Source organism: Lagopus leucura, unplaced genomic scaffold (assembly GCF_019238085.1).
Source record: "Lagopus leucura isolate 7727_CA_CO unplaced genomic scaffold, USGS_WTPT01 Super-Scaffold_806, whole genome shotgun sequence".
In the NCBI taxonomy this organism is placed as follows: Eukaryota; Metazoa; Chordata; class Aves; order Galliformes; family Phasianidae; genus Lagopus; species Lagopus leucura.
Window position 1 is genome coordinate 7,945,894 of NW_024962260.1, and position 26,999 is coordinate 7,972,892.

The window sequence follows — 26,999 nt, forward strand, 5'->3', positions numbered from 1 at the left end:
TACAGTGGAGCAGCTTAAATGGGATAGGATCACGGTTTTTAGGCCAAGATGGAATTTCTTGCTCAGAGAAACTTTGACAATTCAAGAGCAAGTGTCATTAATGAGTGTGCCTGTTCTCACCTCTTCATGTGTGCTGAGCTTTATCTGCTCTGTGTTCACAGCATATTTCCATGGCTTAGATAAACCCCTCAGTGCAGCACAAACTGTTGGTAATAACCAACTTGCACGCAATTCAACTTTTGTCATTGATTTCCTAGATTTCTGCAGAAAAGTTGAAGATTATTTTTGTATTGTTATGGATGGGAAAACTGAAGGTGGGCTCATAATAAACACCGATTAATTGCAGGCATTCAGCAAGGTAGGGAGGGTTAGAAACAGAGCCCAGCTCTGTGCTGTTCTGCTTCCCTAACTGAGGGGATGCGTCTCTTCGCTGCTATTGAAGCCTGCATTACAATTTGGAGATAACTTTTGAGAGGGGAACCACGGGAGAGCAGTCAGCCACTCAGCAGTATCTGAGTTTGTTCCTACACGTTGGTGATAACTGCTGGTAGTTAGATAGCACGGCAGGAAAACTGCAGGTAAATGTTGATTCGTGGTTTTAAGGGTATCTGCTGTGGGAGTGGGAGAGGTACTGAAGTTGTGTGTGGGAGGGATATTAAGGAGCCAGCTTGTCAGGGTGTAAGTTCCTGCCAGAATGCAAAGAACACCCGGTGGAGGCTCGTGCTGTGGTTCGGTTCCCATGGTGCGCTGGTGGGACAGCAGAGATGATGCAAACCTCGTGCTGAGGTTGTGTGATGGAGAGGAACTAGAAAGGAAACCACAAAGGCTGCTCTCACTGCAGATGGGAGCAATAGCAGCAGTGAATATTCATGTCTCGAAGGCCTCAGCCATAGGTGTGCGGAGGGGCTCTGTCTGCTGGTCAGGGCACTGGATGAGCCATGCTGGTGGTAAAGCTGATCCAAAACACGAGTTGTGTTACAGATTTGCATGCAATCTACCAAACTTTCTTGGGATATAACTTGCAGAAAGAAAGGGGAACCAGTGCATAAAACAAAACAGCAAAGCCCCAAACACAAAACTAGCAGCTGTCCGTAAACCTTGTGCTTATATTTTAGACTTTGCTGTGTTGTAGGGTACATCACCAGCACGTCCCTCCTGGAGAGAGCAAACAGCTCAGGCACTCTGTAAGTACTGTCTGCCATTGGCACGCAGTTGCTTCATAATATCTGTTGGTGACTTAACTAAATATTTATGGTCCAAGCCACAAGCCGACCAAGCCAGTCAGGCCTCGTCTGGAAGAGCTGAAAATACAACAGCATGAGTAAGTGCCATTTGAGAGTATCAAAGAGCTATAATAATGTGGATAGCATTACATTAGAAAACCAAGGTGGGAGGATTACATGAAAGCAAAACACACAGACAGGCCCCAAGGGGAGACCATCTACCACAAAGGATAATTTCCTACGGGATTCAGACCCAAGAGCACATTCCTCTGAGGCTGCTTTAAAGCATCCAGGCAAGACATCTAAAGAGAGAGAAAAATTCATAATGCTTTCTTAAAACAACTGTGTAGCTGGAGCAGATGCAGCGGTGCCTGGTCTGCAGCTCTATCTGGACTCCTACATGTTTTCCTCCCTGTGATCTCTTTCTCAGCCTAAGAAGTCTTTTTTTTCTTTTTTTTCCTCCTGGGACAGAAGGAGGGAAATGTCTTTTATCTGTGCTTTGGTTTTGCGGTACAGCAATGCTGCAGTCACATCCAGGCCGCTCCCTGGGAATTGCTTGGACTGGACAGGATACAGTGTGACCGTGTTATTACAGCTTTTGCCACAACACTGGAAGACTTCTGCAAGGGCGCTTGCTGCTTAATTCTGGTAGTTGACAGACCCAAATGCAAAACCAATATTTTGATCTTCCTCTTTTTTTATTCCCCCCAAGTTAGCTGTCTTGGATAAGTGTTGTTTTCAGCCCTTTCCCCCAGACACCCTTCGGAGCAGCTGAATCCCACGCAGAGCTGTGTATGTGCCTGTACGCGCAGCATGAGTATGTGAGCACACAGCCTTGGACGTGGCAGGTTCAGACTCCTGGTAGAGCCCCGGGTGTCTACGTATGGCAGGAAGGGAAGGATTTTCTCCATTTCCCTCTTGGTTGACAGTGGAAATACAGTGGGAAGGTGAAATGTGTAGGTGTTGAGTGGGGTGGGAGTGGGAGTGGGCATAGACAGGTGTGCATGCAGCATGTGAGTTTGGCAGGACGCAGCAGGGTTTGTGTGCGTGGGTTTCTGCATAGAGAAAAGCTGCACTGCAGTCTGCCAGCACAGCCTCAGGCCTCTGGGAACACAAAGGCCTTGGTCATAGGGAATGTGTTGTGCAGGGAGCGACAGCGTTTAAAAAAAAAAAGAAAGTCTGGTCCCTGTGTGTGACAGCAAAATATTCAGAGAAATGTGCACTCATTATGCAGCAGGCATCCTGAAACAAGGCACTGGCACCTTTATAATACAGAAAGTGAAGCAAGATGTTTGGAGGAGACAGATAGACAGCTGGTTTGTGCCCAGCTCGCTCTTGTACGTAATCCATCACTGCCAGCCCTGCATGCTGGCGGCAGCTCGTGGTGCTGCCTTCCTGGCACTGCCCAGCGGCAGCTGTGGGCGGCTGGGGGCTGAGCAGGGCTGAGCAGGGCTGGGGAGGTCCCCTGGTTGGGGAGGCACTGGGCAGGAAGGGCAGACATGCAGGAGGGGGAAGCCGGGTGCATTTCCCTGGTGGTGAGTTGGCAGCAGCGTGCTGGGAAACCTGTGCTGGCAGGGAGGTGAAAGCTGGAAGGCTGGCTTGGGGCAGGACATTGTGTTAAAAGCTCTGCTCAGAACTGTCTGCTGGTTCTTGTGCCGAGTCTGTGTGCTGGTTTGTGGGGGGGTGCTGGTTTGTTCTGGTTTTAATTCCAGAAGGCTACAGTGCAATAAAAGTCCCCTCTGACAGTAGAGCAGATGTTGGCAGGCCCTGCTGTCCCCTGGTAGGGAGGGAAGAGCAGTTTCTGGGGCCATGCGTTCTGCATGAAAACACAGCTTTTGCCATGAGTCTGTAGTTTCCGTGAGGCCACAGCTGAAGAACAGCAGGTAGATATTCAGTCTGCTGCTGCGTGGGTGCACCTGAATGTGGCTCTGAGGGCTCTCAGGGTGGGTTTGTTTTCATGCAGGCCGTTGTCACTGCGCTTCAGAGCGCGCTGAGCTCAGCAGGATGGTGCCTGTTGATTTAGTGGATTTGGAATCAGGCCAAGCATCACTTCAGTGCGGATTTCATGTATTTTCCTTAAAATCACAGCTATTGCAGTGTATGGTCAGGCTTGCTAGCAGCCAACAGGGAAATATCCCCCTTTCCCCATATTCTTTAACGATTTTCAAGCTGGTGCTTATCTGGGGCTTCAAACAGGATGGGTTTGATCACATAGTGCTAACTTCAAGTATCTGTTATCAAAAGATACGGCTTTTGTAAAATATTAGCAAAGATGTTACAAAATTATGTAATTAAAACCCCATTACAAGCCCTGAAAGCAAAGCAGAGAAGCACAGCAAGGGCTGTGTGATTCTGTGACCTAATCCCACCTTCTTGGCTTTTAGAGCCTGACCTAACTCAGTGCACGCACTGCGCTGCAGAGCTCCCCTGCCTGCCTTGCAGCAGGTGGGTGAGGCACTCAGGGAATTACTGCGTGCTGGCCAAGCTGTGTTGACTTCAGTACAACTACTGAAGAATTTGGGGGACACTTGATTCCAAAGCAGCAATCTCTGCGATGTGGGGCTTGATTTTTTTTTCCCCATAACTCTTCTTCCCGAGGTGCTATTACACAAATGTTGCACAATCCCAGTCAGCGTCAGTGATTTTTGTGCATGTTGTTTGAGCGTGTTTATGGCAGCTTCTCCTGGTCTGAGAGGAAGGTTGGTAACAACACATCCTGGTAAAAATTTGACACAAACAAGCGATTCTGCAAGAAGTCTTGCTCAAAAGACACAGTGGGGAAAAAAAAAAGAAAGAAAAAAAAAGAAAGGCCACAATATAGTGTCTTTTCCTTTGACAGTAATTGTTTTGCTCTTTGTATTATCTTACACAACACAACCACACCACCCGCTGCTACAGCTTTTGGAAAAAACAGAACTGTGCATCCATGAGCCAAGAGGAACCAGGATGATTCCAAACGATACAATTTGTAGAGGAAATGACTTGTTCTGTTGGGCTGTGTGATTCCAAATGATGTGCTTCTCAGGGCCTGCAGCGTGCCGGGCTCGAGCCGCTGGAGATGCCTGGTACCAGTGGGTGTCCCCAGGCTGCAGGGACAGATGACGTGGCAGCTGGGCTCTGGGGTTGGCCTGCAGGCCAGTGCTCTGCTAGATAAGGATGTGGGATGTCCGGAGGGGACATGGGGACAGCTCTACCTGCACCTGCCCTTGCCCTGAGGTGTGCTGCCTGGCTGGCAGTTACAGGGACCAACATCCCCATGTGTGCAAACGGAGGTATGGCAAAACTGCAGTGCTTAGGCTCCCCAGTGTCTAACTCAAGGGCAGATGTGTGAATGATTTGGTTAAGACACCCTTTGCGTTATTTTTATTTTAGCACTTAAAAGCACCTCAGTTCCCAGGGCTTTGGCTGGAAACCTCTTCCCCACACGCACTTATCACACTTCCTCCCTCCTTCTCACCTTGCATCCACTGCGACACGACAGCGTCACCTTCATGCCTGCACAGCAGTTGATGCTGGCAGCCCTGCGCTGCTGCAGGTGGGCTCCCCGTGGGCTGGGACCCCTGTGGGCTGGGCTGCTGATGGCCTCACAAGGGGACATGCTGTAACCCAGCTGGCACTGTATTTCCTTTCCGCTCTGAATGCTACCCTCATGTTTCTGTTGGAAGAGGTTTTTGGGTTCTGAGGGTAATGGATGTTAGCAGATCGCTGGGACTGAAAATAAAAATCAGGAAGCAACGCAGGTGAGGTACGCTGCAAGCTCAGCTTGTGCTTCATGGCTCTTTTTCTAATAAGGGGGGGAAAAAAAAAAGTGACATCAGCTCTGCTGCAGGCATGAATTAAAGATGAGAACTTAATAAAAGTCGTTGGAGGGGAGAAGCGGGAAGGCAAGGAGAGCCGGAGCGGCGGCGTCTCTATTTTTAAGCAGACAGCACCACCTCTGCTCCGGCGCTGGAGCTGGCGGCGCCGTGCGGGGCGCAGCGCCCTCTGCCGGAGCGCGGCGTGCGGGGCTGAGCGGAGCTGCGCGCGGCTGTGGCGGTCGGCCGCCGCTCCGCGCGTTTGGCGTGTTGGCGCACGGAAGGTAAGAATCCGGGCGTGAATAGGGTGTGCGTAACGTCGTGCTCGGCGTGGAAAGAAGTGGTAACGAGGGGCCGGGGTGGGAAGGAGCCTGCGGGAGCCGCGATTTAACCGATCGGTGTGAGGGAAGCAGAGCCGCCCTGTCCTTGCTGTGACCCGGGCTGGGTCGGGTTGCACTCAAAGCACCGGTGGGAAAACTTCTCACAGAGCAGGAAAATCCAAATAAGCGCGTCAGCTCAAGTGTGCACGGCTTCGGCTGCGTGCTTATCTGCTCCGTGTGTCTTCAGCAATTGCAGTGACAAGGGCTGCTTACCTAATTAAAATAACGTATCTGCACAGCTGGAGCAAAAAGGAGTTTGATGCGCCTTGTCGGCTGTCATCGTAAGAGAGCTTTAAAGGCCAAATAGGCAGATACAAGAGTTGTGGAAGTCAGAGGGAATGGATAACTGAACTGAAGAAATCAGCCGGTGCCACGTGCTGCGTGTGCCCTGTGGGAGCAGAAGTACTGGTGCTGTGTGGCAGCAAGGAGCAGTATCAATGGATCCTGAAGGAAAAACTGGCAGGACGGGAGGGAAATAATCCTTGTGACTGCGAAATAAGCCTGAAATCCCAAAGGAGCCATCGAGCTGGTAGCCTGGGCTCTGCTGTGCCGGCACTGCTTGGCTTGGGCAGGCACTTCTTCCTCTAATTGTCCTCGAGATCCCTTTGCTTGTTCTGCTTGCACTCGTGGGTGGGAAGGCAGTTTTAGTTAAGGTGGAACAAATATTTGTTCTCTTCGAGCCCTCGCCGCAGCTCTGCTGTGCAGGAAGGTGGTGGTTTCAGTTAGAAGCGCGTCCTGCAAACATGGTGCTTTTATGACTTGCGCCTCCTGGGCTGTGGTTTGGGTAGGAATGAATCTAAAATCTCAGAGGTGAAGTTCACCAAAAGCGGTAAGTTTTGGCTGTCTAAAGTTATGAATTATTCATTTCTTTTTCCCAGTGCTGTGAAACCACCCAACCTCCTGCCCTGCGCTCTGAGCACATTTCTTAGTAAATCTGGCTGTCATTTCAGGAGTGCAGCAATCCTTGGACCTGTCTTCAGATGTGATTTTGAACAAACTGCAGAGCTCAATCACATCCTCTGCAGTTTCTGTGAGTTTAGACACAGGGTTTTGGTACCTAATTCAGATAATCTAGTGAACTGACAGGGACATCCCTACCTGCTCCTATTTACTATAGGAAATGGTAGGCCTGTGTGATGGGAAAAGACTGGTCAGTGCAGAGAGCTGTTACCCCTGAAATCTAACAATGGTTAAATATTGAATTGACTCTTAGAGTGCAGGGTGTTAGAGTGCTTGGCAGGGCTGCAGGGTGGGTTTGGGTATGGCACTGGTCACATTTTCATCATACATATGCTCCTGGAGGCTTCTTGGTGTGTCATCGGTGCGATATTTGTAGTGGACTTGGACCACTGCTTGTATTAAGGCATAATGCTCTCAGTTTTAGGTCCAGAAATTTACCAGGTACCCTTCTGGTCGTTGTAGGGATAGAGAAAAGTGCTGCAAACAAAGCACAGATTGAGATGTCGTGAATGCAGGATTTCTGTAAATGCCTTCCTTTTGAAGTGGGCAGGTGAAATGATATTTTTTGGAGCTGCCTTTTAATCCTTGCTGCTTTCTTCCTGCCTTGCCATCCAAGCACGCTTTCCTGAGGGCTTTTATTTCTGACATAGGACTTAGAGATTCAAGTCAAACCGGTATAATTCCAGCCCTTTCAGGTACCAAAGGTGAATCAGAGAAGTAAGATGAAAAACGAAACCGAGGAGGCCTGTTCCATAATAACACGAGGTTTATTTCTTAGCAATGTTTGGTGCATTGGGCAGGCAGGGTGCTGAGAATGTCGGAGGGATGGGATGCTTTGTCCAGAGCCAGGATACAGCAGCGCTGCAAGGTAGCACATGCTGGGACTTGCTGTGCTGGGACGGCGTGCTGGGGTGCTGTGTGTGCAGCGGGGGGGGTCGCAGCACTGCGGGCAGCACTGGCACAGCAGCTGGGCAGGGAGCAGAGCAGCAGTTGAGCTGGGGCCGCTGGTGTGGGCAGGGCTTCTGCTGGCAGTGCTTCTGCTGGCAGCGGTGGCACCCAGGTGGAGGTCGGCACCCCGTGATGGAACATGCGATCTAAAGGGTTTTAACAAATGGGTTTGGTTTCTGCAGACTTCTCATGTGGAAAAGCAGTGCTTTGCTTTCTTAACACCTTAGTGAAAGGGGATGCGTTTCAGGGGATTGAGCCATTAGCTCCGAGGATGTGGTTAGTTGACAAATCAAAGGAAACCCAGCTGAGAGAGCTGACTTGCAATCTCAGCACGGCTCTGAAACTTGAAGCAAGATCTGTGAAATGACTCCTCTTGTTAATTTGCCTCATTAGCAAGACGGGGACTGTCCATGATGCAGAGTTCCTTTCTGTTGTTCCCCTTGTTGGTAATTTCTAAATAGAAGAAACGAAACTCCCTCAGTACGATTTTCAAAGGCAGCGGTCCCAATTGTATTTCTTGTCTCTGCATGGAAGAACAGCCTCGTGTCCTGTTGGGTGGGAGGCAACAGATCACAAGGCAACACACAGTTGCTCTTTCAGCAGTGTTTCGATGCAGAGTTCCCCTGTTCCATGTTCCATACCTTACCGACAGCCGTAGATGAATGGGAAGTAGGTCTTAAAAAGAATCTATCTTGATGTGAGCGTGATATGATTTTAAACAGCTGTCTTATTGACCCAAGTGAGTAAGACTTGTCATTTTCCAATAGAGCAATGAGAACACGGCTATTTAGGGATCCTGTGGATGGCAAACATTCCTGTGCTGCCAAGTCTGCTGGGCCGTGGCAGTCGTGGCACTAGCACTGAGTTTCTGCAGTTTCATGCTGTGTTTTCAGCACAAGCTTTTGTTTTCCCATGGCACCTGTTCTTTTGGGCTCAGGATTCACTGTGGTGTGTTCTGCACGCAGTGGGGCTCAGGCTGCCCCACAGGATGCATCAGTGGCTGATGCCAGGCGTGAGTCCCAGGTTACTGCAGCACAGAGCCCAGAAAGGTTTCCTTTTCTCCAAAAGAAAAAAATAACTTTCTACAACTGTCATAAGTTTTAATTAAAACGCGCACGTAATGATTTTGGGTTTGAATCCAATTTTGTATGCTGTTTAAATGGAGAAATAAAATTATTTCCATCAGGCTCTTAGTTCGAGGTTTGTAACTACTGGATCATTTCCTTTTTCATCCGTTTCTGAGTTTTAAAATGGTTTATGAACTTCAGTGAAATCATCTAGAAATGGATTTCATGCAGAATGGTTAATAAACGAAAAGCAGAGCCATGTAGTGAAATGAGCCTGGTTTGCATCTCAAGCAGCACAAATTTAAATAAAACACGGGGTTTTGCATAACAGCGTTTGTTCTGCGTGTCAGCGGTGCTTTTCGAGACACCTCCGATATCCCTCGTTTTTCACAGGGATATCTTTGGCAGCAAGGAGGATTTTCAGGGGCTGATTTGAGGTACATAATTGGAGCACTGAGACTACACATACAAAGTGTCACTTAATGGATGAGGCTCATTTAATTGTAGGCTGCTCAGAAATAACCCAAGAAACACTTCACTGGTAGCTAATGCAGAGGTGTAATTAGACTTCTACACAAGTGTAATTAGGCTGATTGCATAGAAAGAAAAAGAGTTCAGAAGGTTTTTAAATGTGTGCAGAGTCATTTTCTCAACTGTCTTTTCTCTCAGCTTCTGCCATATCTGTGTTGAACTCGGGTAATGAAATGAGCGCGTTGTTCTACAGCTGCTGCTCATTTTGCTCGGCCCGCAGGCTGTGCAGTGCTGGGCTGTGGGTTGGGTTTGCTGGCTGTACGGTGACCCACTCGATGGACGTGCAAGCAGTCCAGCCCGAGTGTCAGCATCTGCATGCATTGGGTCCATTTTTTGGCAGTCCTGATTCAGAAAGCAGCGCTGAATTCAGCAGAGGGAACGAGGCTGAAGCCTGGCCCTTGGCAGAGCTGCTGCGGGTTGGTGGGGAAGCTCAGTGCTGGGCTAGGAAAGTTTGCCCCTCCAGCTCTCATGCTGGTGGCTGTGTGTGATCACAGCCTGTCTGGGAGCTCTGTTCGTCCTGCATGCCATGTCTGAATGGCCACGGGCTTTGTGCCACCACTGATACAGGGTTGGTCTCTTCTTCAAGGGTGGATGAGAGGAGTATCAGCTATGAGCTCTAAGATGCTGTGTGCAGCCTGGGGAGGGATCTGTGGAAGCCCAGGCCAGGAGGCGCACACTGTGGAAAGGCGTGGGAAAGGGAATTTCCCATCCCCATGTGTGCTTCGTGTTTGCCTCTGGCATTCTGCTTCCCTTGCTAGCTGGGCTTGAAAAATATTTAGAAATGGTCACATTTTGCAGCCCGATTGCCCTTGAGCAAATCCTTAGCACTGGTGGTTTTCAGAGGGTTGCTCTCTTCTTCATCAAGGTTGGTGGGGGGGAATACAGAAACACTGTCCTGCAATACTGCTGCAGGCTGCTCTGGGCCCTCACCAGGAAGAGATCCCCTTGGGTGAGCTGTGTTGATGAGAAGTTGCCCAGCAGCTCAAGCCAGCCCAGCTTTGGACTCAGGTGGGTGTTTGAACCAGAGCGGCCACTGTTGCTGTTGTTGGGCAGGGCTCTGGCAGCAGAGCCAGCGTGGAGCTCTGTGCTCTGCAGCTGCAGCGTTGTTAATGAAGTAACTTCTCAACCTAATGAAATAACTCATTGTGTGGTGAAATGGTAGCTGCGCCCCGCCTTGTTTTTCTCCATCCCCTCTCCACTGGGGAAAGGCAGGATTTCTTCTTCCTTGGGAAATAGCGGGTGTTTGACCCTCACCCACCTCCTCATCGCAGAGGCTCTGGGTGCACTGTGAAGGAGCTGCACCGTGGGCTTCCAGGAGGAGCCCTGAAGTGCAGCTCCTGCAGCCCCAGCAGAATGGAGCTGGCTCCAGCATGGGCTCCCACAGCATGAGGATTAGAGCTGCCTGGGAGAGTGACGAATCTGTTTTGTTGCAGCTTCTGAGGTTTCCAAGTTTGTTTTGGTTCCATGTTGCAACAAAAGGAAAAGCTTTTGAATGTTGTTTGCAACATAAGCATGTGTCGAAACACCTTATTTTGGGCAGCACCAGTGAGACTCAGTCAAGCAGCTTTTAGAGCTTAAAATGGCTGAAGACAGCTTTCTACAGGGAGAGAAGAGCATGTGTGAGTGCAAATTGCATTTTATTTGCCTTGCCTTTTACTTTAATAACTGTTGCCATCAGGGAAAATAATGTTCTCGCTTTGTTGGCAAAAAATCACCACCAAGCAGCCGCCTCCTAAAAGAGTTTGCTCCCTATTGCTCTGCAGGACGCATTTATTGCACGCTCTGAGCCTGGTTTTGTGCAAGCCCTGGGCTGGCACTGCTATGGACAAGCACTCCTGCCCCTTTCCAGCTGGCTTTCTGCCTGCTACTCCCATACAGCTGGACAAGTGTGCATTAGGATGGTAGTGAGCTGTGTTTGTTGTAGTGCTTTTATTTTGGCCAGGCTGGTTTTCCCCTCACCAGCCCCAGGCGTGCACAGCCACTTGGCTGGATGTGCGAGGGACTTGATGGGGTTACTGATATGAACAAACCTCTGCAGAACAGAGGATTTAGAGGAGAGGATGGTGACTACGCGTGTCCAACCTGTATGGCCCTGTGTGCTGCCTGGAGCTCCTGGGGTACAGATGGTTGTGCATGGCAGTAACTCCATCCCTGAATAACCTGTGCCATGGCTGGTTGGGGCCGTGGGCAACCTGGTGCATGGGGAGGTGTCCCTGCCTGAAGTAGGGGGTTGGAATGAGGTGATCTTTAAAGCTCCTTTCCAAACCAAACCATTCTGTCATTCCATGAGATACGCCCTCACCTTTCTTAGGATGATTGTGGACTTCTGACATCAGCCTGTGGCTGCTGGAAAGTGTTAGAGAGGTGTCCAAGCAATTAGAAAGCAGTTTACGAATCTGTGCCAAGTGAATTAAAAGAGTGGGCAGACTGTATAGGAGGAGTAAGAGTTCATATTTCCATGTCTGAGTAAAGTCAAAGTCCGCACAAGTTCAACAGCAACAGTCAAAAGGATTAACATCATGCTGACATTGGTGCTACTGTAGTTTGAATACATGATCAGACCCGAGATAGTGTTGCTTTTGCGGTACAACTGAACAAAGTTCTGGATACTTCACGTTTGCTAATTGTTTTCAACTGTGGAAAGACCACAGAATAACTGGGATACTGTGGATCAAGTGGGTTAATATTACACCAGCAGTGATAAGATACGAGGCTGAAAAGTCCCCGAGTCTTTACCTTCCTTATCTCTTATCGCTCTTCTTAATAGTTATAGTTTTAAATTAAATAACCTCTCATATCATAAAATAATTTACAGTTTATTGGTGCATGATACAATTTTGCTTCCTATTTGTTGTCATTTAGTGAGCTTTGCAAAACATCAAAGGTCAGTCATTTATTTTATCCCCTGTAGCATGAGGGCTTTTTAGACCATGAGTAAGAACATTACCCCTTAAAAGAGGCTGATTTTTGCCTTCCTGGTCAGGATTTGTAATAGAATAAGCTAGAGGAGAGATCTCACAGGAGGAATGAGAAGGCAGAAGCAGGTTGTGCAGGGTCCAGCTCCTTTCCCTGCTGCTTTAAGAGCTCGCTGCTTTCCCCTGCTTCCTCCTCTGCAAAAGGGAAAGAAGACTCAGCCTTCTCTCTCCTAGTTAAACATTTTTAAAGATTTAGGGGATGGCAAGAACTGCCTGTTAATGATTAACGTGTCCCAGCAACTGTCCTGTACTGCAGCTTTCACTTACCCGGCTTTTATACATTTTCCTTTCGTGGCTTTGATCATTTCTTGGTCTTTTTGCACCAAAGCACAAAGTGTGCCGTGCAGCAGGAAGCACAGGGCTGCGTTAGCCAGAGGAAGCCGTGGGCTGCAGCGGTGTGGGGCTGTGCAGGTGGGCTGGCAGGGAGCGCTGCGGGGGGCTCGCGTCAGCATCCGGCCTGCTTTCAGGTCTGCTAAGCGCACGTTACTGACGTACCGGCTGCAGGAATAACACATAAACTGCATTTCTGAGCGCTCTGCGATTTGGGAATCACGTCAGCGTGGATGAAGAAGCGCCGTGTGGTACAGAACGTTGCTGGGGTGTTGTGGCTGTGCTGAGCAGCGCTGAGTGTCAGCAGTGCTAATGGGAGTATTGTGGGTTCCAGAATGCCAAGGTGAGGGATGGGAAGGGGTCGTGACGCTCAGCTGTTGTAGCCTACAGCAGACAGCTGACTCGCCCTCCGGTTCCGTGCATAAGTTGGGTACGTTCTCATGACTACCTGAGATCCTTCGTCCGCTCTCATTCTGTTGCGTGCGAGAAGAAGGATAATTTGTGGATCCATGGCAGGCTGTGCAAGGGAAGTGTTCCGCTGTGATCAGAAATACGGCATTGGCTTCTGACTGCAGCCCTTTGCCTGCCGACGTTTTGTGTTTCAGGACCTGGAAATCGTGTCCCTCAGGTGGCTGCAAAGTGAGCAATTGAATGCTGCTGCTTTGATAGCAGCACTGACATGGAGGTCGAAATGTTTTCTCTTGGCCTTCTTCAAATGATCCCAGCAACACCACAGGAAATAACGTTGTTTTCTTTTCTGTATCTGTACTCCTTTCAGTTACCAAAGTTTATTCTGAATTTTGCTACAGAATTTCTCATGCGTTTTCTGCTTTTATTTCCTTCATGATAAATTCATGTGCTGCAGTAAAATAATCTTAGTGCTGAAATAATAGATATATTAAAGCATGAATTACCTTGGTGGTAATAAAGGACAGGCTTTATTGCTTGCTTATCATGGAGGGTTGGTGTTTATGAGTTTGCTGAGTTGTGAGTGCATTGCATTAGAGCTAAATTTAACGTGGCTAGGTAGCAACAGCTTACACAGATCATCCACGAGGTCAGTGCACACTTATATGGCAGCAAGTTAAATAAAAAAAGAAATGCGTTCATAGTTCTTCTCAGCAGAGAAACTGTCAATAGTATTGAAAGAGCAGATGAGTAGCTTTTAGAAAAAGATTTTAATACTGATATATAAAAAGAAAAGAAGGCAGCTAATCCATAGAGGAGCTCTTCCAGATGCCAGAGCAGGGCTGGGAGCGCAGCCGCGGGGCAGGCGGCAGGGCAGGAGCCTGGTTATGAGGAGGAATGGCCTGAGAAGCCCCAGCACATTTGTTGAGCTGAGCTGGAGAGATCTTGCCAGAAAGGAACAATTTTGCCCTTTTAAAAGTCACATCGTGCCTCAATTTGGAGTAATGTCTGCATGTAGTCCTGCTGTAAAACTTATGATGAGGAGTGGCCAAGCTGCATTTCTGCTTTGCCCTGAGGAGTGGGTGCTCGGCTGTGTGCAGCAGCATAGCAGGGAAGGAAGGCATGTTTTCAGCTTCTAAGAAAAATGCTGACTGCGTTTGGCAATGGCACAGAAATGAGCTCCGTGCTCTGAAAACCTCACAAATGCCACTGCAGCGAATATGATGATTAAAATCACTCCCTGTCTCTGAATACGAGTGGATGCTGCTGCTTCGAGATTATCCAGCTGAGAATGAAGCGCTGTCAACAACAGATGATAGAGCTGCACATCCTTGTTCTTGTGGTGGGTGACAAGCTCTGGGTTGTGGGCACGTGTGTGACAGGCAGCAGTGTTCTGCAGGGGACAGCTCCAGAGCTGGGGCTTTGCTTCCAAGGGCAGGCAAGGAGGAAGCAAGTCAGAAAGTGTGAGCAGTGCAGCTTTAACTGGAGTCACACACCTTGATGGAGCAGAGGTAAAAAGGAGGAGACGTATGGTGTAACCTTTATTTTTGTTAGGTTCCCTGATAAGCCGTCGCTTTGATAAGCAGTGCAGCTCCATTGAGCTTCCAGGGCACAGTTGCTCTGCAATAAGTGTGCTTAGCATCTGCCATAAAGGCCTGCTGTGACCGTTGGGGCGGGTGCGGCTGTGCGCTTCGGCTGCTGCGGGGCTGCAGCGTCCGTCTGTCCTGCAGGAGCCGGGTAAGTGCAGCGTCTCCGCCGAACTCAGACACTGAGATCCATCTGAACGCGATGGCAGCCCCGGTTACCCACAGCACTCGGGTTTAAGCTGCGCGTCCCTTTCAGGTGAGGTGACGGCGTCCTTTCTGCGCTGCCTGTAGCTGCGCCGTGCCTCCAGAGCAGCGCTCACCCCCTGGGGCTGCGGCCCTGTGGGCAGGCAGTGCCGGCTGTGCGGGGTGCTGGAAGCACAGCACTGTTGCTGGAAGCACAGCGCTGCCCAGCCTGCGGTCTGTAGAAGAGAAACCCCTCTGCCTTCACGCTGTGGCAGAGAGGAAATAACTCGTTTGCTCTTTGGACTAACTGAGAGAATGATGTATTTATAATGTTCTGCTTCTGATTGAGTGGAGCAGTTTGTTCTGAAACTTGAGATATATTCTTTCTGATTAAAATCTGAAGACACTCTATTATTTCTATAACCACGTTTAAGTCTTGCAATTTGAACAAATTAGTTTTCATTTTGCATGCCAGACACTGTGATTTATAGAGCAAAATGGGCTTTTGCATCTGTTTTGTCTCTTGATTCATTAAAATTTGATTGAAGAAAGTTTTTGAAATAGAGTGTAAAAGCTTTTCCCATCCTGAGTGAAGGCATTTCTTGCTTGTTTTCCACACTGTCTGGTTTACTTTTTTTTTTTTCTTTTTTTTTTCCCCATGTGCATATTGCAAGAAATCTTCAATTCCCTTTCCTGGATTTGAAAGTTCAGCTGGGGGGAGCTGAGTGGAGGAGCGGTGTGGTGGAGCTGCATGGTGGTGCTGCATTGCTGGGAGCTTTGGAGGCACTGTGGGTGCACTGGGGTGTGAGCACCGCTTGTCTGTTCCAGCATAAGGAGTGGAAGAATGGAATCGGGTCAAGGCAGTGGCCAGTGGCAGGAAGGAATTGCGTTGGGTCAGCCAATGCTTCCATCCAGCTGAAGTGGCTTTGGGGTTTTGTTTCTGGAGAAGGAGATGTGAGGCTACAGGGCTCCTAAGCCCATCCCTCCTTGGGACACGTGAGTGAGAGCCCGAGGGCTGTCCCAGCAGTGCTGCTGTGCACAGTACTGCTCTGGCACTGCAGGGCCAGGGCTGGGAGAGCTGGGCGAGATGGGAGCTCACGCTGCAGAGAGCTCTGAAATGTTCTCCGTGGGGATGGCTGTAGCTGGGGATTTTAATTGCTGAAATTACCTTGTCAGGATGCCTTATCAGCTGCTGTTCTAGTGATTGTTTGGTTTAGATAAGAACTGGAGTGTGATAAAACCTCGATAACAGTTGAGAGATTAGAGCTCTTTTGAAACTGCTGGCACTTACTGGGGCTCAGCTGCCTGCTGAGGAGCTGCGGCTGAGTTTAGGCCACGGCAATTTTTTCTGTGCTGCTTTTGCTTCCTCCCATGCCTCTGGGAGCGGTGCTGGGACTCAGATGGTGCTGCCCAGGGGAAGAAGAGCAGCAGTGAGGTACCCACACACCCTTCCCAGCAATGGCAGTGCGGAGCTGGGCACGCAGGGCGCAGTGCCACGGTACTTTCTGGCACGGGGCGCCTGTAGGAGTGCTAGCTTAGCCCAGTCTGCTTCGTGGAGATCTACGATATCAGCCCTTAAGAATCTTCTGACTGTTTGTCAGCGGGGTTTTATATCACTTGTACTCGTTCTGATGTTGGACTTGCGATGCTGAATTTGTTTTTTGCAGACAGGCAATAGCGGGCGCCTGGGGAGCAGCTCCTGCTGCGGTGCGGTGGCTGGGACACAAGTGGGGCTGTGGACACTGGGGGGTTCTTCATAAGGGTCGGATGAAAAGCAGCCAGCAGCAGAGCTGTGTGGCTGTGGATTCGTTCTGCCTTTCTCCTGCAAAATGAGGCACTTGGCAGCTTTCTCATGTCTGAAAGGCTTTACCCTTTAGGATTTCTAAAATACTTTAGAAATTGCTTTTAAGAGGAAGCAGGGAAACTTAGATAACTCAGATGAGCAGTGGGGGCAACATTGAAATTACAGAGCTCTGGTTAGAAAGTGGGGATTCAGGGGGCTGGAAAAAATAGATTTCCATTGTGAAAACCCTCTCTAGTACTCCTTGCATTTGGGTTTCTGGTCATACTCTGTAGGCTCAGTAGCAGAGCAGCACGTCCCAGATCCCTTGTCTACAGGTGCCTTTAGGCTGTCCAGAAGGGTGGGCTTCAGGCGTTAGGAAATAAGCCTGGAGAAGAAGTGCCTGTTGCCATAACTACATGTCTTGTGTACTAATTATATTTACAGAATGCAGTATCTGATATAATGTCATTTATTTGCAGAGACTTGGGATGTCGGAGTGCTTGTGTGCTCCAGTTGGCACAAGTGCCTGTATGTTCTACAGAGTCCACAACAAAACTTTGGACCACGTCAGTTTGCCTATCTGGGATATGTAAATAATTGCAACACAAAGTACCAGGGAGGATGTACTCTGGAATAAGCAGACTTTGCTTTGCTGGCAGTTGTTTTTGTTCTTTTTTCTCTGTTCTTAACCTGAAATGCTTCATTTTTCCTGTAATATGGGAGGAAATGTTTTTGTTAGTTGTCTGGCTGTGTGCATGTTAGTGTAAGCTTGCAGCTGACGAAAGGCATCGTCTAAAAGCATGAGTAAGAGAAACGAGCAGTTAAAGGCTGGTAGTTCTGTGCACTGGTCATATCCCAAAATGTCAGTTTTGTGAGATCACTGTGAGCTAAAACGGTGCTGTTTACATGTGGATGATAGCCTCTGCATGGAAGGGTTTTACTGGGGCAGCGTCTGTGCTGGGGATCTGGTTCCTGTCCAGGAACAGATTAACTCTGAGATAGTGAAGATTAGCTTTCTGATGTGATGACAGCTTGTTGGGTTTGTGTGTTTCTTAGGTGCTCCAGCGGAGAGGCTCTCAGAGTTGTGATGTAAACCATGGCTGGTCCTCAGTGAGATGGCAGAGTAGCTAAACAGGGCAAAGTTAAGAAGGATCAGGCTGTTTTTGGGAATGCTGGAGTGAGGCGTGGGGTGGCTGTGTGATTTCCATGGGGAGCCCTGCGGCAGAGCTGGTAAGCAAAAGATCAACCACTGCAGAAACACAACTCTAAACTATTCCAGTTATCAAATATAGTCGAATGAACAAATAAGCTACCCGGCAACCGAGATACTTAATGAGCACTGGATTAGATTCTTCTTAATTGTGTTCAGGCACTCGCGGGCTGTATTTTCACATCTGAGACAATGCTCTTTGTTTTTGCCTTCTTAGCGAAAGCTCAACATTTGTTTTGTTCCAGCCAATTTCAGAGCTCGGAGGGTGATGCCAAATTACCACGTGCCTCACAGCAAAACAAAGGGGTGCCTGCATTGCCTTTCTCAGGAAGAATGTGGAAATATCCCAGGTTCCCTCCAGCCACAATCCATCTGGAGGCTTAACGCTCTGTTAGTGTCACACACCAGTATCTCTTAGCAGCACGGCTTGGGGCTGCCGAGGAGCCGGAGGTGCTGCAGCGCAGGAGCCGTTTTGGGCAGCAGGCGGCTCAGTGCCCCGTGGGAGCTCAGAGCTGTCTGTGCCAGTCCTCCCTGCTGCGTGGCTTTGCAGAGCGCCTGGGGCTGCAGGCTCGCTGGTTGCTGGGTAAGATGCTCAAGGCTCCTGTAGGGCATTTGCAGGAAGATGTGCAGAAGTCAGAGGTTTTGCTTTTTACCCTCAAGTTTCATTTTGAATCTGAGCTACATTTCAAATGGTGCGGAAAGTGAAACTCGTCTGGGCTGGAACAGTTGCCAAAAGAACATGTCTCAGGTCTTGAATACCTCACATGCAAAGCAGTGGGGTAAAGAAAGATGATAGATTGTTCTCCCGGGTTTTGAGAATCATCTGAGTAGTGGTGCTCCAGCTACGTGGCCTGGATGTCCTGCTGCTGCTATCTGGATATTTTGACTCAAAGCTCTGAGAAGGGGACATCAGCTTAGCATTTCCTTCATGACATTCTGATTTAGTAACAAGGAGGTAAACTGATGGGGGGAAAAAAAAAAAAAAGCAAACTTCAAGCTACCACACACAGCTGGTGTTTCTAATAAGACACAGATGTGTATTGGGATCTCTCCCATCTCCTGCACCGTTTAAATGTAGATAAATAGAATTTAATCAGCTATAAATAACAGCGTGTTGTGCCTGTGGATCACTGGCTTTCCCTGAGACTCCCACCAGACTTGGGTTAAGCTTAATTACTTCAGCCTGCTACAAGCAGCAGTGCGATCAGCTGCTGGGACTGCATGGGGGACGGAGGAGGGAGCGCGGAGGAGCAGGCATCCGTAGTGATGTGATGGTCAGGCGTCCAGTGTGATGTTCCGAGACCAACGGGGTTGTTTTATTCCCTGGTTTAATTCAGGGTGCTGAGGTTTCCCAGTTGTATTGGCATGAGTAAAGTACTTTTTTCCATAGTGATGTATGTGTTCTGTAGTGGTTTTGCTTGTCACTGCTCACAGTGAGCACTGGTGAGGAAGATATTTCCTCGTCATTTCTCCCTGTTAGCTTCTGCTCTTGCATTGCAATAAAGCATAAGTGGATGTTGTCATTGGCATGGCCATTTCCTGGCTGGAATAGGCTGGAGCTCCCTGAGGTGTACAGAGGACTGAGCGTACAGCAACTGGCCTCGCCCCGTGTCCCCGCTGCCGTCCCTGTGTCATCAAGAATAGGCACTGGCTGCAGTGAACACCTATTTACCTTTTCCCCTTTCTCTTGCAAGCTGTGCTGCCCTCCTCTTATCGCAGTTGCTGGGTGTGTGCGGGGCAGGGCCAGCGCCCAGGGCTGGGTGGAACTGGGGCGGGGGTTGGGGCTGCGCAGGGCTTTGGCTGCAGCACTGCGGTCCCCGTGCTTCTGATTCCCCCACTGAGGGCTGGGCTCAGGAGATGGGGAGTATTTATTTATAAGCCGTCTGTACAGATGTTTTCATTGTGGTTTGCGGTGCATTGGTGCCACTTAGTGGGGGGAGAATTGAATTGACAGCTTGAACAGTGCTGGGGAAAATGAGAGGCGGGCTGTGGGTTCTGGCCCCCACTCCTGCCGGTAGTTCTGCAGCCAGCTGGCAGACCCAGCCTGTGCCAGGCACACAGCAGCTACGGGGATGGGACGTGGCTGTCAGCAGGGCCCTGTGGGGACCACAGCCCTGGCGGCACCGAGCTGCACTGCGAGCACTGCTGAGTATGGGGCCGAATTGGCTGGTTTTCCTGATGGAAAACATTAATCTGACCGTGCCTTGTGCTGGGCGAGGCTTTGGGGGCCTTAAAAACTGCTCGATCTCTGTGTTATGATTTCTGTTGTTGTAGATGTAATAGGAAGGATCATGGAGTGAGGTGGTGTCAGCTCTGATCCCAGCTAATCTGTATGGAATATTAGCAGCATTTTTGGGAAGCAAGAAAAAAGTCCTGAGCTGTGGTATTTGAGCACAACTCATCTGCCCAAAATAAATGCTTTGGTTAGGTACTGGCACCTGGGAAGAGACACGGGTGTCTGCTGCTTGCTGAATGCAACTGGCAGCAGGCATTGGCCATCCCAGCAGTGTGGTGTTTGCTTGGCAGGGGTTGATAGTTGAGCATCATGCTTTGTCATAACAATGTGGAATGTACGCATTAGAGATAAGCAGCTGGGGTTGGGATGACAAATCAACTGTCAGCCATTGACCTCTAGGTAAGGCAGAGCCTCGCTGCAAGGCACTCCAGGCACCTCGCAGCACCCTCACATTGCGCATGCAGAGCAGGCAAGGAGCTCTTTTTTAGCAGGGTGAGCATTCCACGGCTGGTGTCTGTGCTTTTGCCTGTGGTAGGAGGGGACGCTCAGGATGGCCTTACCAGCTGCTTGCTTTGCTCATGGACTGCTCCCCTCATTGAGTTCCTTGGTGTTCCTTGTGGGCACGCTGTGTTTGCTGAGCCCGTACTCCAGGGAACACGAGCCTGGTTTTGCAGCTGCTCCCTGTAGAGAGCTGCTCCTTATTCTATTGAAATTTCTAGTCTTGGAACAGTTACGCTTTCAGTCCTTAAGAAAATCCTTACCCATCCCTGCTCCACCTTTCATCCAGTGAGTCCCATTGCCCTCAGCAAGAAAGGCAGCACGTAGTGGAGGCTGGCGGGGCCCAGCTGCTTAGGCATGCCCTGCAGCCCCACGCAGGTTGGTTTGCATGCTCCTGACTCACCCAGCACAGAGCTGGCAGCTGGCACATGCACGTGGCCCAGTGTCAGCCTGCGTGCAGCCCTGCCCTTGGTGCCCTTGGTGGCAATGCAACTCCTGTCTCCAGCCTGGGGCTTGGACCCTTCTGTCTGCTGCGCTCTCACCAGAGGGCACTGCGCAGCGTGTTGCAGCCTAATAAATAACCCCTTAACCTGCTTAGCTGCTTTATGCTCAGTGGCATGTTTTACAATGTTACCTGGAGTCCTTGGATGCTGGTTCCCATGACAACCTGATATAGCATTTTTATTCTTTATTACTCTCAGTGTTTTATTGCTGCCTTGTTCAAATGCGCTGTCATCTTTATTTTGCCTTGGTGTGTGTGTGTGTGCATGTGTGTGAGTCACAGATCTGCTTCTAAAAATTATATTATTAAACAGTTTAGTGAATTTGGAGAAAGGGTGACAGTCTGTCACTGTCGATTTAATACTACATGGAGAAGCACGGCACGAATGGAAAGAAACTAGAAAGCAAAAATAAACCAGGAACTGAAATGTGGATCAGTACAGCCAGCCGAAGGCGTTTGGTGGAGCTCTGGCGGCAGGGCTGCCTCTTTAGCTGGACTTCCTGTAATCAAGGAGTGAAGTAGCATCATTTGGAAAGGTGTGAATTGTCTGGGACAGCCTGCAGAATTTTACAGCCTGCACTGGGATCCTTCGTTGTGTCTGGTGTCTGCAGTGGGGAGGATTCTGCAGCCTTTCAAAGGGCACTAAGCCAGAAAATCAGATGCTCTGGAGCATGCGTGTCCTTCCAAGAGTCTGAAGGATTCTTCATTTCCCCCCTCCCCCCACAATTCTTTGTGTGTTCCTCTATTTTGTGGTGATGTTTAGTAGCAGGGCAGGTTTGGCCGATGTGCTTGGTCAGGGAAATTTCTTCCAAATGCTCAAAGTCTCCATGCTCATCTCCAGAACCCAAAGCTCCCAAAACAAACACACACTCACATGTAACTGGAATTCAGCCTTTGCCTGGAAGTTGTGGTGAAAAGGAAGAGGGGAAGAGTTGGAAGTTTGAGAGAATAAACATAGTAGTGTATGTATGTGCTCTTAATGGAGAGTACAGATGGGAAATGCAGGAAGAGATTAAGGTAGCTAAATCATGGGCTCCTTAAGGACCTGAAATTCAAAAGCAGCACAAAGAAATTGGAGAATATGTTGAAGTATTCCAAACAAATGGCTTAAATGGCAAACAGAGTTGTTTTGGTCATGTTGGCAGGCAGCTGAGCAGGAGCCTTTTGGCATCTCATGAAGCCTCAGTGCCCATGAGAGCTTTCCTTGCACCTTTCTGCCCAGGGACGCCCTTGTAAAATATTCTTGTTTTCTTTCCTTTACTTGAATGATAGGTTTTCTGTTTTCATCCTTTGCATCTCACTAACACTGCAAGCATCTCTAATTGAAATGCTGCTGTTCTGTGTGAAGTGCTGATGAACGGGGCTGGGAAGGACCACGATCCCTTGGCGACTCTTCATACTTGCCTTCCAGTCCAAGTGCTTGAAGACTCATTAAAAAGAAAGGAAAGAAAAAAGACAAATGAATATCAAATTCTTCAGAAGGGAAATGGAGACTGTAAGTGGTGTCTGGGGTGACATCAACATTTGGATCCCCCCTCTTTCAGTCTGAAATCAGGCTTAGGAAGGAGATGAAATAGTGTCCAGGAGTTTTCGTGACAGGAAGAGTCTTCAGACATCAGAGGACTCTTTAATTATAGGCAGAGTGATTTATTCAGTGGTCGGCATCTGTATCTCATTAAAATATGAAATCCTTCACTGTTTCTCCTTTAAGTATGAAGGAATCCCTGTTTTATCTTTTTTGGCTTAGCAGAGCCATATTTTATGTCGGATCGCGGCGGCGTACCTTTCGAGTGAGCTGAGTTATGTGCGGATTATTTAATGCTGAAACTGTTGAGCAAATGTAATTCACCTGTGTCGCTTCCACAAGAGCCTTTCCTCCTTCGGCAGCAAGGCAGCTTGGAATTAAATTGCAGGATTAATTTCGAATTATTTGGGGAATGGATGTAATCAGTAGAAGTGAGCCGTTCTGCTTTTTCCTCCTGATCAGCAAGTGAGCTTTGTCCTGAAGCAGACCAGCTCCTGGTAAAACTGCTCCAGGAGGAGAATCTCCCATTCACTTCAGCGGGAGCAGACTGCTTTGAAGTGACTTCACTGTGGTGAGGAAACTGTTTTGGTTGCAAGAGATTGAGCATGGTTGTATGTGTGAATGAATGCATCTGCAGCCTGGTAGAGAAGTGTGAAGCTGCATGAGGTTCAGGCAAGACCATCAGAGGTGGAAGCAGAGACCTGTCCTGCATCATGCCTTTGTTTTCCCCCCCCCACCCTGCCAATAGTAAACCTCTGGGAGTGTAATGGGACCAATAAGGAGGGTTTTCAGATTGATTCTGGCAAGTTATGATGACCCTTTCAGGCAGCATCCTCATTTTTTCCATAATCTCATTGTAACTTCTTGGATTTAGAGGAGAGTCTGCACACAAGCAGATTTTTACAACGAATTAGGAGCAACTAAGTGTTTTCAGCATCCTTACATCAGTTAGGATTAGCACAGTGGCTTCTTTCTCTGCTGCCTGTTTCCAAAATGCATTAAGGCTCTCGGATGTAAATCAGGGGCATCAAAGTGCTTTTTGCGTGGTGTTACTGGCTGGTCTGTAGTGCAAATTGCTTTGAATTCTCCCAGTGTGTTCAGTGCCAAACATAAATTACATTTTAAAAGCAATATTTTGCTTGGCCAGTGTGTTTTAATCCAACTATATTCAGCAGCTGTGAGGTTAAACTCTGGCTTGCCAGTTGGCTTCAGGGCTTGCAAGAGAAGCAGCAGCAACAGGTTTCTCAGCCCTGCCTGTGATGAAGGGGAAGAGGAGCAGACCAGAGGTCCCCAGCTGAGCATGGCACGCTCTGGGCCGCACAGCCACACATCGATGTTTTGGGGATGTTGTGGTCTGCCCAGAAATACTGCAAAGGGGGCGGAAAGCTGGGACCAATATTTGTAAGGAGCTGGAAAGAGGGCTGGCTGCCAGTCGGTGGTGTTACAGTTGGCCCCCAGCTCTGTTCCTTGCTTGTCTTGGCGCTCTAGCTGCAAGACAAATGTGTTTGTTCTGCCGTTGTTCATGGAACCTGGTTGGCTGCACAGTGAGCAGTGCTGAGCCAGAGGAGCCTTCATCCCAGGAGTCACTAGTGAGCAGGGACAAGGCAGGGGGAACAGTTGGGGCCTCTGGGTTCCCAACGCTCTTCTCTAAGCACTTCATGAACGAGGAACAGCCATGGACTGAAGCCTTCTGCTGGCTGGAGCTGCCTGTATGGGGCTGGGAGGGACTGCTGAGAACCTGGGGAGTTTTAGGGTTTAGTTTTAGCGCTGTGGGATGCAGCAGGAAAGACAATGGGCTGGGAGCTGCAGGGTGCTGAGCCTCCTGCGGGCAGCATGGAGCTCAGCCTGAGTCTCACTCTTTATCTGCGGAGCAGAAATCATGGCAATGCCCAGCCCGGCAGAGCGCTGCGAGGATAAATCCACTGAGGGCTCTGAAGTGCTCAGATAAATACCTGCAAGAGCACAGGGAGGCACTGGTGCTTGTATGAGGGATAAGTGCTTTATTAGTAATGACCCGGAAAGGACAGAGCTACTTGCAGGTATAGTAAGCACAAGTAAGTGCCTCCTGTAGTTGACAGGCTCTTGGTATAAATCATTTGTGGAATAAATGACGCTGGAGAATTCATGCTTCCTGGAGGAGAGGGAAAGAAGTCTCTGCTGAGCTTAATAAAAATGAAAATTCGGTAATGGATAGGATAAGTCTAGAGGGGGTCACAGCGTGCTTGACAGGAGCTGTAAGGTCACAGATTAAGTAGGTGCCCAAGTCAGCTGCAGCAATATACAGGAGATTACTGAAAGAAAATGCATCCTGGGAATCTTCCCCCCCCACCTCAGAACAACAAGGTGTAGGGTGGCTGGAACTGTGGTTTTGCACATTAGAATTGAAGGGAATTAGAAAGGGAAAGAAGAAAGAGAAGAAGAGAAAAAAAACCAACAAGCTTTGACACAAAGGAGCAAGGAGGTCGTGGCATCAGCGCTGGCAGCACGCTTTTTGCACAGCGTGTCTCAGGAAGGGAGTGATGGAGGCAGAGCCCAGAGGTAACTGACACTGCAGGTGTGCTGCTCTGCCTGCTCTCTGCAGCAGTGGCTGCTCGGTGCAGCCGGAGCTCTGCATGCAGCACAGCCTGCCCAGCTGCTCTGGAGCACCGCGTATGCAGGGTGCATGCTTGGCTCATGAGCTGTGGGGTCACGAGCTGTTGGCTGCCATGTTCCTTGGCTGTGTTGTCCATAAGACACTTGCTGTCCTGGTGATGTTACAGTGAAGCCCAGGGCCTTGCAACTCAAAGAGGGCAGTGTCACTGTTACCCTGAAAACATGGTCATAGAAGGAATTAATTCGCTAAGAGCTTCCTGTTGAATCCTTACGTGCTATCCTGCTGCTGGGCTGTCTTGCCAGCAGCGTGGTGGTAGCATGGTTTTTAACTTCTCTGTGTACAAGCGGGATGACTTAACCTCTTTATCCTCTTTATCCCTAAACAAAAGAAAAAGCTGATGATGTGAGTAGATGTTCTGCAAATTGGTAGCTGGCTTGTGGTGCGGCAGGGAATTAGCATGGTCTTTGAAAGCTCCATGTGCATGCCTTGGTGCTTTCCTACTGCGTGGACCTCGTGTTCTGTGGGGTGCATCCCTTCTCCAAAGAGAGGATCCAGAACAAGAGGACATCATGAAAGGAGCAGCTCAGGAGGGAGAGAGGAGCAGCATGGGGAGCACAAACCTGGGAAGGAGCGGTTGGCAGGAGGTGGAGGTGCAGACACTCGGAAGGCAGTGATGCCTGGGCAGTGGTGGCACAGGCGGGCTTTGGGCATGGCCCACATGTGGGGATCCACATCTGGGGGGGGGAGGAGAGCTCCTCCTCATGAGCCAGGGCTCTCCCAGCCTCCAGAATCCAAAGAAATTGCTCCATCGTTCTCTGAGTACACATAGTTAAAGCGGTGTGAGCCATCGGCATGAACACTCAGATTGCTTTAATGGTGGCTGATACAGAGGAAATCCATTGGAGCTGGTGGATGTGTCTGCGTGAGGGGTCACAGCAACTCAGTGCCGTCAGTAGAGGTGCTGGGGCAGTCATGTTAGTGCAGTGTTTGAATGCAAACCAACAGGGAGAGCAGCCAGGAGGCTGTAGGAAAAGATGTTTTTCATTGGAACAGTGCGTAAAGCTACTGAAATTAATAAAATTCGGAGGTTTTATTTCTAGCAGGAGGCTGTGCTGTCACCTAGCAGGGACTCGATAGCTCTGGGGAAAAGAGGGATCTTTATTTTTCTAAGGAAAGAACCAGGGAAGTGCTTAATTTATGTATTCTATGCTTCTGTATCCTGAAATTTTTCAGAAAGGTTTTCCCAAAAATGCAAATCTAAGATGCGCAGAGGCTTGGCCCTGGATGGCAGTCAGTTGTCCCAATGTGTGAGATCATCTAAAATGAAAAACAAGAGGACAGTATTTTTGCATTGCCCAAGTGCTTGACATCCCTCAGGGCGGCTCTCACTCCAAACTCGGAGCTGCTTCCCATGTTTCCCCTGCTTGAGCTCTTCCCTTCCCCCACTCACCAGTGCCACTGTGCTTCCCTAACTACAATTAAAATGTTGACACCTGGCTTGGCTCTGCAGATTAGGATTTGATTTTCTGTAATTATATGTTATCGCTCACATTCAGTAGCAATTTTACCTTCTGTACGGTATGATAACACTTATTAATTCAATAAAAGAAATCAATTCACAGGCAATTTCAAAATGTAACACCTTGGTAACTGAGTACTAACCAATCAGATTACGCATCTGACATTGTGCCTTGTCATTTAATCAGTAATGGGTGATTGCAAAAGCAGATATATGTCAGATGTTAATTAAGAATAACACAGTTTGGGACCATAATGTTAGCAGTGCCTGTTTTGTTATGATGCTGTGCTGAATACAGCTAATATTTGACTTGCACTTAAGTATTATTTACAGTAACTGGAACGATAAGGATATTTACTCTGTCTCTGTGTTCCGACAGATGTATTAATGTTCTTTTCAACCCGTGGAACACGCTGGGTGTTAATGGATCGCCGCGCAGCCGCGGCTGTGGGACGCAGAGTTTGTGGAGCTCACTCCTCCTTATCTCCCTGAAAGTGAGATAATATTGCTTTCTCACGGCTTTTTTTTTTAATCCTCCCCATGCGTTTTCCTTGGCATCTGCCAATCAGCTCTTTCCTTCACTTATTGTGGTGGTATTGAGGAAGAAAAGCCTATGTGCACTGCCTCTGGATTTGCCCAAAGGCTCCATCTCTTGTGCCTGTGCAGCAGATCCCGACTGAATTCCTTCTCCTTCCTAAGCTCCTGGTGCTGCTCGGCCCACACAGCGACTCTCAGCCCCTCGTTTCAT

General features: G+C 49.0%; 1 protein-coding gene across 15 annotated transcripts in view; it reads left to right on the top strand.

The window, feature by feature from the left end:
* The window catches only part of FBRSL1 (fibrosin like 1), a 416,097-nt gene that overhangs the window by 124,453 nt on the left and 264,645 nt on the right, over window positions 1–26,999 (top strand). The window lies entirely within an intron of this gene.